Here is a 12,495-nt window from a genome sequence, read left to right on the forward strand (position 1 = left end):
GGACAACCCTGCAACCTGAATGCCCAGGCCTTTAGGGCTAGGTACACTGCATGAATCTCTAGAATGTTGATGGGTAAGGTCCTCTCAGTTTTGGACCATTGGACAATCATCTCTTCCAGAACTGCTCCCCAACCTGAAAGGCTGGCATCTGTTGTTACCACCTTCCAGGTAACTGGTAAAAGGATTTCCCTTTCCGCAGATTCTCGGGTACCAACCACCATCTGAGCCTCTGACACACTATTGGTGATAAGCGCATCGGAAAATCTAGCGCTTGGACTTTTTTGTTCCAGGCAGACAAGATACTGTTTTGCAGCAGTCTCGAATGAAACTGAGCATAGGGAACCACTTCAAATTAAGCCACCACCTTTCCCAACAACCTCATACAAAGGTGAATAGAAGGACCCTTCTTTGCTCTGACTACCTGAACCAGCTCCTTTGTGGCACTGATTTTTGCCTGGGGTAAAACACCCTCTTTTGTGTTGTATCTATGACCAGACCCAAGTACTCTAGTCTTCTTACTGGTTTTAAAGAAGACTTCTCAAGGTGAAGACCCAACCTGGTTATTCTAGGTAGTTGACTGTGGTGACCAAGCTTTGGTATAAGTGGGCTACCGACCGGTCTATTGAGAGCAGGTTGTCTAGGTACGCTTTAACCGTTATACCCTGGGCCCTTAATCTGGCCAGAGGAGGAGCCAGGACCTTTGTAAACACCTAATGCCGCGTACACACGAGCGGACTGTATGGCGTACTTAGTTCGTCATACAATCCGACGGACAGTCCGTCGTACTTTCGACTGAACGGACTTGACCACACACGGATGCACAAACAGTCCGTCGAAAGCTTGCGCGATGACGTGTACAGCACGTATGACGGGACTAGAAATAGGAAGTCCAAGACACAGCAAAGCACCCTTCCGCCGTGTAAATCCTTTCTGGGCATGCGCCATTCTTAGTCTGTCGAACTAGCATACTGACGAGCGGATTGTCCGCTGAAACCAAAGTACGACGGACAGAATTTCGAAAAATCCGAAATTCTTAGTACGCCGGACTGCACGCTGAAAAAGTCCGCTGAAGCCCACACACGAGCGGATTGTCCGCTGAAATGTGTTTAGACGGACTAAGTACGCCATACAGTCCGCTCGTGTGTACGCGGCATAAGGTGCAGTAGCTAGACCGAAAGGCAGAGCTACAAACTGAAAATTATGTTTTTCCACTTTGAAACGCAGATATTTTTGATGAGTGGGGGAAAATAGGTACATGCAGGTATGCATCCTTGATGTCTATTGATGCCAGAAGTTCTCCTCCTTGTAGGATGGAGACTACTGATCGGATTGATTCCATGCAAAAAGATCTAATTTTTAGAAACCGGTTTAGATCTTTGAGATCTAGGATGGGTCTGACATCTCCATTTGGCTTTGGCACTGTGAAAAGTTTTAAATAAAACCCCAATCCCTGCTCTTGCATGGGAACCACCATGATTACCTTTTGCGACAAAAGTCGCTCCAACTTTTTAGAAGGGAAAAATGTTTATCTGTGTGATCCCAGTCAGAATAAATAAGTTTTTCCAGCAAGGAATGAACAGGAGAAGCATGCGGAGGCTTCAGTGAACCCAAACAAGACTTGGGCTTTTCAACCAACTCAGTTACGGGTAACTTAAATGTGGAGCTGACCATTTCAGTAAGAGATTGCACCAGTAATTTCTCAGTCTGTGAAGCTGAAGAAGGTCCTTCCCCACTTGATTCCTCAGAAGAGGACTCATCAGTCTCATCCCAGTCCTGTGAGGGGGATTCATCTCCCCTTTCCCAGAGTTTCCCTGCTTGAGGGTCCTGGGTGGTAGAAGGGGACCTAATGCATTTTCTTTCACTTTTTTAAGATGCAAATAAGGCCATTAATCTTTCCTCTAATTCACTTATGGTTGAAGAAAAAACCTCCTGAGTAATATATACAGGGGCTGAAATGCCAGAAGCAGTTGCAGCCCCTGACCCCAACAGCTCACTCTGACCAGCCTCCCTAGGTCTTTCACGGGGAGATGGCGTTGCAGAGGGTGTCCTTAAAGCCTGAGGGAGATCCCTTTGAGCCCCTATTTTTCGAGGTATTTGTACCTCCCCTTCTGACCATAGTGCTAAGCACAAATGCAGAGGTACTACCAGAAATGCTCCCACTGCTGAGCAAAATAGTCCAGCAACTGCCACTGCTATCAAGGCTCAGTCTGATGCTAAGTAAATGTTGCCTGGGAATGCTTGTGTCACCTACACTCACATGCCATCCATCTGCTCTGTGGCCCTCCTTGAACTGTGTGCACCTGCAAAAGAGTGCACTTTATTGCCTGCAGTGTGGGCGTTAAACCACGCAGACCTTGTGTTAATGCTCCACCCCCCTCCTCCGACCACCCCTTCCGCCCCCTCCTCTTTTTCAAAAAATACCACTTTTCCTGTGCGAGCTAAGGGCTCCGATCCTGATCGGATCGCACATGGAGGGCCTGGTGGATGGAGAGCCGTCGTAATGGCGGCGGGAGGCAGTGCGGCATACCACTGACTGCCCTATGACCTCTAGCCTGAAGGAAGCTGTGGGGGGACATTCCCGAAAAAAAAAAAAAAAACCCCTTTCCACATCCTACCTGGAGCATGGGCTCAGAGGAGCGTGCAGCTTGGACACAGAGAAGAGACTGACAAGCATTGAAAGGTACGTACTCTTGACAGCCCCCTGTGGTGACTTTAGGCATAGCAAAACATTTACTTAACCACTTAAGGACCGCCGTATTGCCAATGTACGTCATTACAATGGCACAGGCAGGCACAAGCACGTAGATGTACGTGCCTGCCTTCCAGCGGGTGGGGGGTCCGATCGGACCCCCTCCCGCTGGATACGGCGGTCCGGTTCACTGCAGAAGCGATCCGTGATGAGGGGATGGCCATTGGTTTCTGGCCACCCCCTCTGGATCGCTCCTGGCCAATGACGAACTTCCTCCCACTGTGTATTGTTTACACAGGAAGGAGGAAGTGATGTCATTCTCCTTGGGGCGGTCTTTTTGACCGGACTACGAGGAGAAGACTAAAAGTAAGTGTGCACCAACACTACACTGACATGTAGGTACACACAGGTTCACCGCCAGGTTTTTATAGCGTTAGGTACCCCCATATACTACCCAATAATGGTTTTAACCCCCTGATTGCCCCTAGTTAACCCTTTCACCAGCGATCACAGTATAAGTGTCACTGGTGACGCTGGTTAGCCAGTTAGTTATTTAGGTTCCCCATCAGGTTTTTATATAGCGCCAGGGACCCCCATATACTACCTAATAAAAATTTGAACCCCCTGATTGCCCCTAGTTAACCCTTTCACCACTGATCACCGTATAAGTGTTACGGGTGACTCTGGTTAGTTTGCTTTTTATAGCATCAGGGCACCCACCATTTATTACCCAATAAAGGTTTAACCCCCTGATCACCCGGCGGGTGATATCAATTAGGTTTTAGGGTCAGGGTCTGCGTCGCCCCAGGCAGCGCTAGGTTAGTGCCAGTACCGCTAACACCCACACGCAAAGCATAAACCTCCTGTAGTGGTATAGAATCTGAACAGATCAATATCTGATCTGATCAGATCTATACTAGCGTCCCCAGCAGTTCAGGGTTACAAAAAAACGCATTGTTAGCGGGATCAGCCCAGATACCTGCTGGCACCTGCGTTTTGCCCCTCTGCCCAGCCCACCCAAGTGCAGTATCGATCGATCACTGTCACTTACAAAACACTAAACACATAACTGCAGCGATCGCAGAGTCAGGCCTGATCCCTGCGATCGCTAACAGTTTTTTTGGTAGCATTTTATATTTAAATCCGGAAGGCAGTGCTTGGATTTCGGGGTCCCGTGCGCGGCTAGGCTCCCAAAAAGTCCCCCACATGTGGTATCCCCATACTCGGGAGAAGCAGCAGAATGTATTTTGGGGTGTAATTTCACATATGCCCATAGCATGTGTGAGCAATATATCATTTAGTGACAACTTTGTGCAAAAAAAAAAAAGTTTGTAATATTCCCGCAACTTGTGGCAAAATATAAAATATTCCATGGACTCAACATGCCTCTCAGTAAATAGCTTGGGGTGTCTACTTTCCAAAATGGGGTCATTTTGGGGGGTTTTGTGCTATTTTGGCATTTTATGGCCTTCGAAACTGTGATAGGTAGTGAGGAGTGAAATCAAAAATTTGCACCCTTAGAAATCCTGAAGGTGGTGATTGGTTTTCGGGGTGCCGTGCGCGACTAGACTCCCAAAAAGTCCCACACATGTGGTATCCCTATACTCAGGAGAAGTAGCGGAATATATTTTGGGGTGCAATTCCACATATAACCATGGCATGTGTGAGCAATATATCATTTAGTGACAACTTTTTGTAAATTTTTTTTTTTTTTGTCATTATTCAATCCCTTAGGACAAAAAAAAAAAATATTCAATGGGCTCAACATACCCATCAGCAATTTCCTTGGGGTGTCTACTTTCCAAAATGGGGTCATTTGGGGAGGGGGGTTTGTACTGCCCTGCCATTTTAGCACCTCAAGAAATGAGAGGCAGTCATAAATTAAAAGCTGTGTAAATTCCAGAAAATGTACTCTAGTTTGTAGACGCTATAACTTTTGCGCAAACCAAAAAATATACGCTTATTGACATTTTTTTTACTAAAGACATGTGGCTGAATAAATTTTGCCCTCAATGTATGACTAAAATTTAGTTTATTAGATTTTTCTTATAACAAAAAGAAGAAAATATCTTTTTTTTCCATTTATATCCCAAAAAATAAAAATCGCAGAGGCAATCAAATACCATCAAAAGAAAGCTCTATTTGTGGGAAAAGGACACAAATTTCGTTTGGGTGCAATATTGCATGACCGCGCAATTACCAGTTAAAGCAGCGCAGTGCGAAATTGGAAAAAAGACCTCTGGTCCTTAAGGTAGTTATTGGTCCGGGGCTGTAGTGGTTAAAGGAGAAAACCCCACAAGAATTAGAAAAATTCTTTAGGAATCTCCCTTACCTTATCCAGCTACAGGGTTCTGTGGTAACAGACCCAATCTTCGCCTCTCATGGTGGGCTCCGTTTAGAAAACCTTCAGGGACTGGGGCCCCCTTCTTCCACTCTCTCCCCTCTCCCTCCCACCCCCTCTCACTCGCATTCCTCTCTCTCTTATCCCCACTCTCTCCTCTCTCTCTCTCCAATATCCTTCTCTCTCTCTCCTCCTCGCCTCTCTCTCTCTCTCACCCCCTCTCTCCCCCTCTCACCTCTCCCTTTTTCCTTTCTCTCCCCTCTCACTCTCACCCCCTCTCTCCCCTCTCCCTTGCTCCCCCTCTCACCTCTCCCTTTTTCCTTTCTCTCCCCTCTCACTCTCACCCCCTCTCTCCCCTCTCCCTTTCTCCCCCTCTCACCTCTCCCATTTTCCTTTCTCTCCCCTCTCACTCTCACCCCCTCTCTCTCACCCCCTCTCTCTTTTACCAGCTCTGCCATAAGATGTAAAATGTATTAAAACGTTAATAAATGCATGTGTGTTTGAATTTTGGGGTGCATACCCTAATGCAATAAGTTGCACACACCTATGATCTGACTAAATACATTTTTGTATCAACCTTGGTTTTACTTGTAACGGACATGTATATGTGGTAAAGTCTTTATGAATTTAACATGCCTAAATATGAAATTATTGGAAGAAAATAAAGTATATAATAAAACAAAGTCCCTAATATAACCAGTCTACAAACAAATAAATCAATGGTAATCAGTTCAATATAGACTTTCTTCAACAATATTTCCTGTTCTTGGTTCTACAAAAAACTAAGAATAATTTGTATCTATGCTGGTGACCCATTAACATTTAAATCTATAAATATGTATTTGAAAGAAACATAGGTATAATGTCCTTTATCCAGGGCAGGATTTGCATCTGCAGAGCCTGAAGGGACACAATGCTTGGAGCTTAAATAATACATCTCTTCTGGATCACTTTTTCTTTTAACTCAGTGTATTGAACAATGTAAAATCATCTGAATACAAAAAAAAGCAAAAATAAAAATAAAAACCATTGCAAGTCTCTTGTGAGTTTTTGTTACATGCATACATTATATAACATATGATGAAAAGAGAAACATACAATGATTTTAACACTTAGAATTTTGGGCTACGGTAGTAATTGTAATTGTAAACTATCACCATCCAATTTAAAATAGAAATGAAAGGAAAAACATTTTTGTATAGCTATAAAAAAAAACATTATATATACCTTTTTTCTCTTTTTTATACGTGATCACATTCCCTCTGTTCTCTGCTGAATTTTACCTTTTATTTACACATAAAATGTAGTTACACCATAGGTTTCAGGTATAGGTATTCTGATTGATTAATGATTTCTAGTGGGCTACAGTAGGATAGCATGGGATCTATTGATTTAATGGCTATGGCTTTATAGACCATGAACAGTCCTTCTCTCAAAAAGGTTCTATTACCAATACTTTTCATCCAATATGCTGAACAGACAGACGTCAGATGTACAGAGTAGAAAGAGATGCGCTAGATTAGTAAACATCACATCTACCAGAACCACTTCTTTAAACAGAAAATGTTATTGTTCTTATGGTCCTAACCCGGGTTAGGACATTGTGCTTAAGGATAAGTGGGTTTTTATTTCCCCAAACTTCCACTGCAATTCAGAAAAATACATTAGAGACAATGAAGAACATAAAATGAATGTGCTTTTAGTGGTTTGCAAGGGTGCAATGGATTTTTAAGTGGCCCCTGAGTGATACAGAAGCTCTTTTCAACTGTCCCAGACCTGTTCTTGTGCTACAAAAGCCCCCTTAAAGCTTTCACAGGAGGGGCCATGGGCAGTAAAAACAGGCAGTGAATTTTTATTTTGTTTAACCACATCTGACCACCAACTTACAAGCAGACTCGGTGCTGCTCAGAAGAGCACACAATGTTGTGGCCAAACAGCAAGAGTGGCAAGCTGCTAAAGCCCTCAGATATGAATGGAGAAAAATTAGCCGGTGGTCCCACAGTTTGCTGGCAGAGATTCTTAGCTGCTTTTTTTTTTCAGCTCTGCACTATATCACTATAAAAGTAAAAAGAGAAAAAAAAGTATGAAAAATCCATGTGCACAAAAAAAGCCACCACCCTGCATTCGTCACACACCCCCATACCTATTTTTTACAAAAATACTCAAGCTAGAGCCCTCAAGTAAGGTTTGGTAGAAATTGACCAAGCACAGGACAGTTTGGCAGTAGCAACAGGTAGTAGTTATTCATCGAGGGTACAGCCCGTACACATGTAAGGGGCCCGGGAATTCCAAGGGACCCGGGCCCGGCTCCAGGAGGGGGCAGTAAAAATGCCCATTCGCCTGTGGGCACCGTCCCTGAGTTCTAGACCATGTCAGCAAACAGCAGCTGGTAATCCCCAGCAGGAGACAGACTGCGGGCTCTGCGATGTTAGGGGAAGGAGCCGGTACTGGTCACCCAGGGATGCCTACTGCATGCTCAGCCCAGAAATCATTCCCAACCTCCCCTTAGCCCCTGTCAGCAGAGTGCAGATCCGGAGTCCCGCAGCAGGATAATGAGCATGTGGAGGAGATGCAGCTGACTAAGTAGAGGATATCTTTGAGAGAAGGACATCCTGCTTCCCAATCATTTTAGTCAGTGCTGGCACCCAGGGCAGGCAGAACTTCTTCACCTATGGCATCCTGCTGGCCGCCTTCAGCAGGATATGTGCTGGGCAGAGCTGCTCCAGTGCTGACCCACAAGCAGGGAGTGACTGTTGCCTTAGAATTGCCAAATTATGTTCATATTATACATTATATTTATTATACTGGATAGACTGGAAGTGAGGGGAAATCTCAATATATTGCTGGCTATGTCCACACTGAGATTTCCCCTAACTTCCTGTTTTGGTGTCACCAAGGATGGGGGAGGAGGAGGACATTGGATGGGAGGGTGTGATTGGAGGAGGAGGACCTGGGATGGGACTGGGGGAGGAGGACATGGGATGGAACTGAAGGAGGAGGAGAACATGGGATGGGACTGGAGGAGGAGGAGGACATGGAATGGGATTGGAGGAGGAGGACATGAGATGGGACTGGAGGAGGAGGAGAACATAGGATGGACCTGGAGGAGGAGGACATGGGATGGAGGAGGTGGAGGACATGGTATGGGACTGAAGGAGGAGGACATGGGATGGGACTGGATGAGGAGGAGGACATGGGATGGGGGATGGCACAGGAGGAGGAGGAAGACATGTAATGGGGGGATGGGACTGGAGGAGGAAGAGGACATGGGATGGAGGAGAAGAAGCACATGGGATGGGGGGGGGGAATGGGACAGGAGGAGTAGAAGGACATGGGATGGAGGAAGAGGAGGACATGGGAAGTAGGAGGAGGACACCAATGACATGGGATGGGGGATGGGACTGGAGAAGGAGGAGGACATAGGATGAGACTTGGTGGGGTGGCCAGTAGGTGGATTCAGTGGGACCGCAAGTGGGCGGGCCCTGGGGAATGTTAAGCCCCGTACACACGAGAAGACTTATGTCCGACAGACATCCGAAGGAGTTCTGCCGGAGTTCTGCCGGAATTCCGACAGAGTTCTGACGGTCTTTTCGACTGAGCGGACTTGGCCACACACAATCACACCAAACTCCGACGGATTCGAACGTGATGACGTACGACTGGACTCGAATAAGGAAGTTCATAGCCAGTAGCCAATAGCTGCCCTAGCGTCGGTTTTAGTCCGTCGGAATAGCATACACACGAGCGAATTTTTCGGAGGAACTGGGTCCGGCGGAGTTCCGTCGGGAAAATTTGAAGCATGTTCCATTTTCTAAAGTCCGTCAGACTTTTGCGAATCAAAAGTCCGTTGCAGCCCACACAAGATCGAATAGTCTGACGGAATCATTCCGTCGGACTTTGGATGTTGAAAAGTCTGCTCGTGTGTACGGGGCTTTAGTGGTCAGGCTCAGGGGGGCCCAGGCCTAAAGCTGTTAAAGGAGCCTCAAAATTTCTGATGACTGCCCTGGCTGAGACACAAGGCAACAGGCAGTTTTCAAAAATAATATAGGCTTTCAGCCCTCCAAAAATATGGCCAATGACAGAAGAATTAGCCAGCAGTGACAACGGGCCCAAATGTGATGAAACACAGTCAGTTGCTTTCTAATAAAAAAAAAATATTCTTTTTGATATAAGTGTGTACAAATAGGCCAGTGGCAGGACAGCTATGCATTAGCTGTCATCGGCCTGGACTGCTGCTTTCTCAAGAATACCGACAGGCACTGAGCTATGTTCTGCCATTGTGCTCAACTTGCTCCCCACCTCCCTTTGCCACTTACATTTCTTCTCCAGGGAAGAAAGGAAATGTGCATATCACTATAATCTTCTGTTTCTGGGTCCTCCTGTAGTAAGCCAGAAATAGAGTGCTTGAAAATGTATACTGCACATTTAGAGCTGTACTGTGTTTAAGTGCGAGGACAAGGTCCTTTAGCACCCATGGCGAAATTGCTCTGCAGAAATCACCCCCAGGCAGCCAACATGCCTGCTAATGGGTGTGAGCCAGCCTGTCATTAGACAGCTCAGTTCACAGACACAGTATATAAAGACAACCCAAGTGGCTCTGTACCAAGTGATCACTTAGTTGACCAATCACAGTGATAACAAATTCAAACAGTGTACTGTAGTGCTTACACTGCAGAGCCCATCCTTTCCTTTTACAACAGAGAAAGGGGAGGAAAGAGGAACTGATGAATCAATCGATCATTCATTGCAGTCAATTGGTCAGTGGATCCCAGGGTTGTGGGATTTTTAACCTTTCATGTTGACAATAAAGGTAAATTCCTGGAGATCACTCCACCACTTCAGTACCAGCAGATACTATCCCTTAGGCCTCTTTCATACGGGATGGATCCATGATGATCTGCCCCGTGGACATCCGCTTGCTCAGCGGGGATCGCTCCGTCGATCCCCGCTGAGCAGGAAAATGACAGGTCTGTCTCTGCACACTATGCAGGGACGGATCTGTCAGAGCGCCGCTCTCCCCTATGGGAGATCGGATGACGATGGACCGCCGAGTCCGTTGTGACCCGATCCGATCCGCAGACGGATGGAAAAGTAGGTTTTTTTCTCCGTCAAACTTTTTTGGATCGGAGCGTGGCGGATGTCACCGCTGACATCCGACGCTTCATAGAGGTCTATGGAGCTTCCGTTCAGGTCCGCCTAAAAACCTGACAGGTGGACCTGAATGGATCGTTCGTGTGAAAGAGGCCTTACTTACCAGGCTATTTTTCAGCACTGTAATAGTTTGACTGACAATGCTGCAATACTATATCTATATTATTTATTTTCATTTTATAGATTTTTTTTGCCACAGATGAAGCTTATTTTTGGTGGTGTTTTCATTTTTTATGAAACAATGAAAAAAAAAAGACTAACAATTTATAAAACGTTCTGTTACAAAAAAATATAAAAAATATGAATGTTAATACATATTATATAATAGGTCTGGATAACTGCTTTAAAATCAATTTAAAGCTGGTCTCTGGGATAAGTAAATATTGTCTAAATATAAGAGATATAAGTATTAATATCTAAATCTTTCTGTATTTCTTCCAGATCTGTGCAGTTATCCAGCGTGAAATTTTGGGATCAATTCACTAAAAGATAAATACCGCATGAATATTTATGTTTTGCGATATTTAGTACTTAAATTTTGCTTTATTTTTGACGTTTTTTTTTACGTTTTTTCCCCAGGCACTCAGCAATATTTTGAAACTAGTAAAACATCCTAGGGTGCTTTCATTCACAAAAACATCTCCCTCTGATGAAATGTTACAATTTATTTTCATTCCTGAGCTCAGAAGAGAACATTTTCACACTGATACATTATATACTTTTCACTTTGTGGCCAGCGCAGAGTGCCTCCTAATTGTTATTTTGTACATTTCTAAAATACCGCCAGCAAACACCCGGTGATAAATAACAAATAGGTGTTTTTAGTGAACTGACTTTAATGATTTATCTCATGGTTTTTTTTTTGCAATATTTATTATACTATTTTAACAAATGTGCGGTATTTTCTTCACATTCAATATTTTACTTTGATGAATTGACTCTTTTATTATCTCATGCGATATTTCCAAACACGACCTTCATATCGCATGCAGTAGCTAGGGTTGTCCCGATACTAGTATCGGTATCGGACCGATACCGAGCATTTGCATGAGTACTTGTACTCGCACAAATGCTCCCGATGCCTAATCCGATACCTGGGAGAGTCCTCAAGCAGAGGAACTAGGTAAGCTGGCAAGGGGGCAAGGCCCAGCCGCATTTTCCATCAGGATCGGTGACCAGAGCCATTGCATTTGGTAACGGAAGTGACGTTCCATGTCGCCGTCAGCGGTTGAACTATCCAACACCCATCTTGGTACACCCTGCATTTGGCTGCATATCAGCTCATATAGTTCGGGCTGGATGTAACAAGATGTCCGCTGCTGCTTACTGCGGCCGAGTGCAGGGTGTACCAAGATGGGGCCGTCGCAGGCAGCATAGCAAAATAAATCCTTTCTTCTTGTCATTTATTGCTGCATTTCAGTGCCTGCCCATCAGTGCCATCTATCAGTGCCAGCCACCCGTCAGTGCCATCTATCAGTGCCATCCATCAGTGCTGGTCTGTATTGTGCTTTGAAAACATGACATTAAAAAAAGTATCGGTAAACGGTATCGGTATCTTGTACTCGGTCTTAAAAAAAAGTGGTATCGGGACAATCCTAGGGGTAACCTTTAGTGAATTGACCCCTTTGCCTGTTTATTGTTCTCTCTCTTTTTGCAGGATGACTGATCTTGTTTCCACCCCCTACTGTAGTTTTCTGCAGACAGCCTGTAGTGGGTGTGGGTGGATTTATATCCTTTGGGGCTTTTGAAAAAATATATTTAAATGCAAGCCAGGCGTAGTAAGTATGATTAGTTTAGTCTCTAATCAAATTTTGGACAAAATTTCAGTGATTCAGAGATTTGGATGTATCCGAATCTCTGAACCACAATAGGAATGAAATTGAACTAATCAAAAATAAATTATAATGAAAGAAGATGAATTCATTTGTATTCATTTGTTTCATTCAGATGACATGTTGCGATAGTTTGGGTCTTTTGTTAATGTCTGGAGCATCCAAAATAATGTAACGACATAAAAAATTATCCAAATTGATTTGGATACATTGATATTCATTCTAGTGAGCATAGCGTGACATAGCGTGAATATTCTAATAAGATTCTTTTTGTATTGGGGTTGAGACCATTCATTTATTTGTATGTGAGCAGCACAAAAAAGTCAGTTGGGAATGGGGAAAATAATTCAACTTAACATACCGAATGAATAGGTATTAATTCGGATGAATTTGTTTTATTTGGATGAAAGCGATGCGGTAGACTTTGACTTTTGGATAAGCAGCCGATTCTTTTTGCATTCACATTTTTCATTATTATAAAA

The sequence above is a fragment of the Lithobates pipiens genome, unplaced genomic scaffold, assembly GCF_037356315.1.
Source record: "Lithobates pipiens isolate NorthernLeopardFrog02 unplaced genomic scaffold, aLitPip1_a1.2 Scaffold_13, whole genome shotgun sequence".
Classification (NCBI taxonomy): domain Eukaryota; kingdom Metazoa; phylum Chordata; class Amphibia; order Anura; family Ranidae; genus Lithobates; species Lithobates pipiens.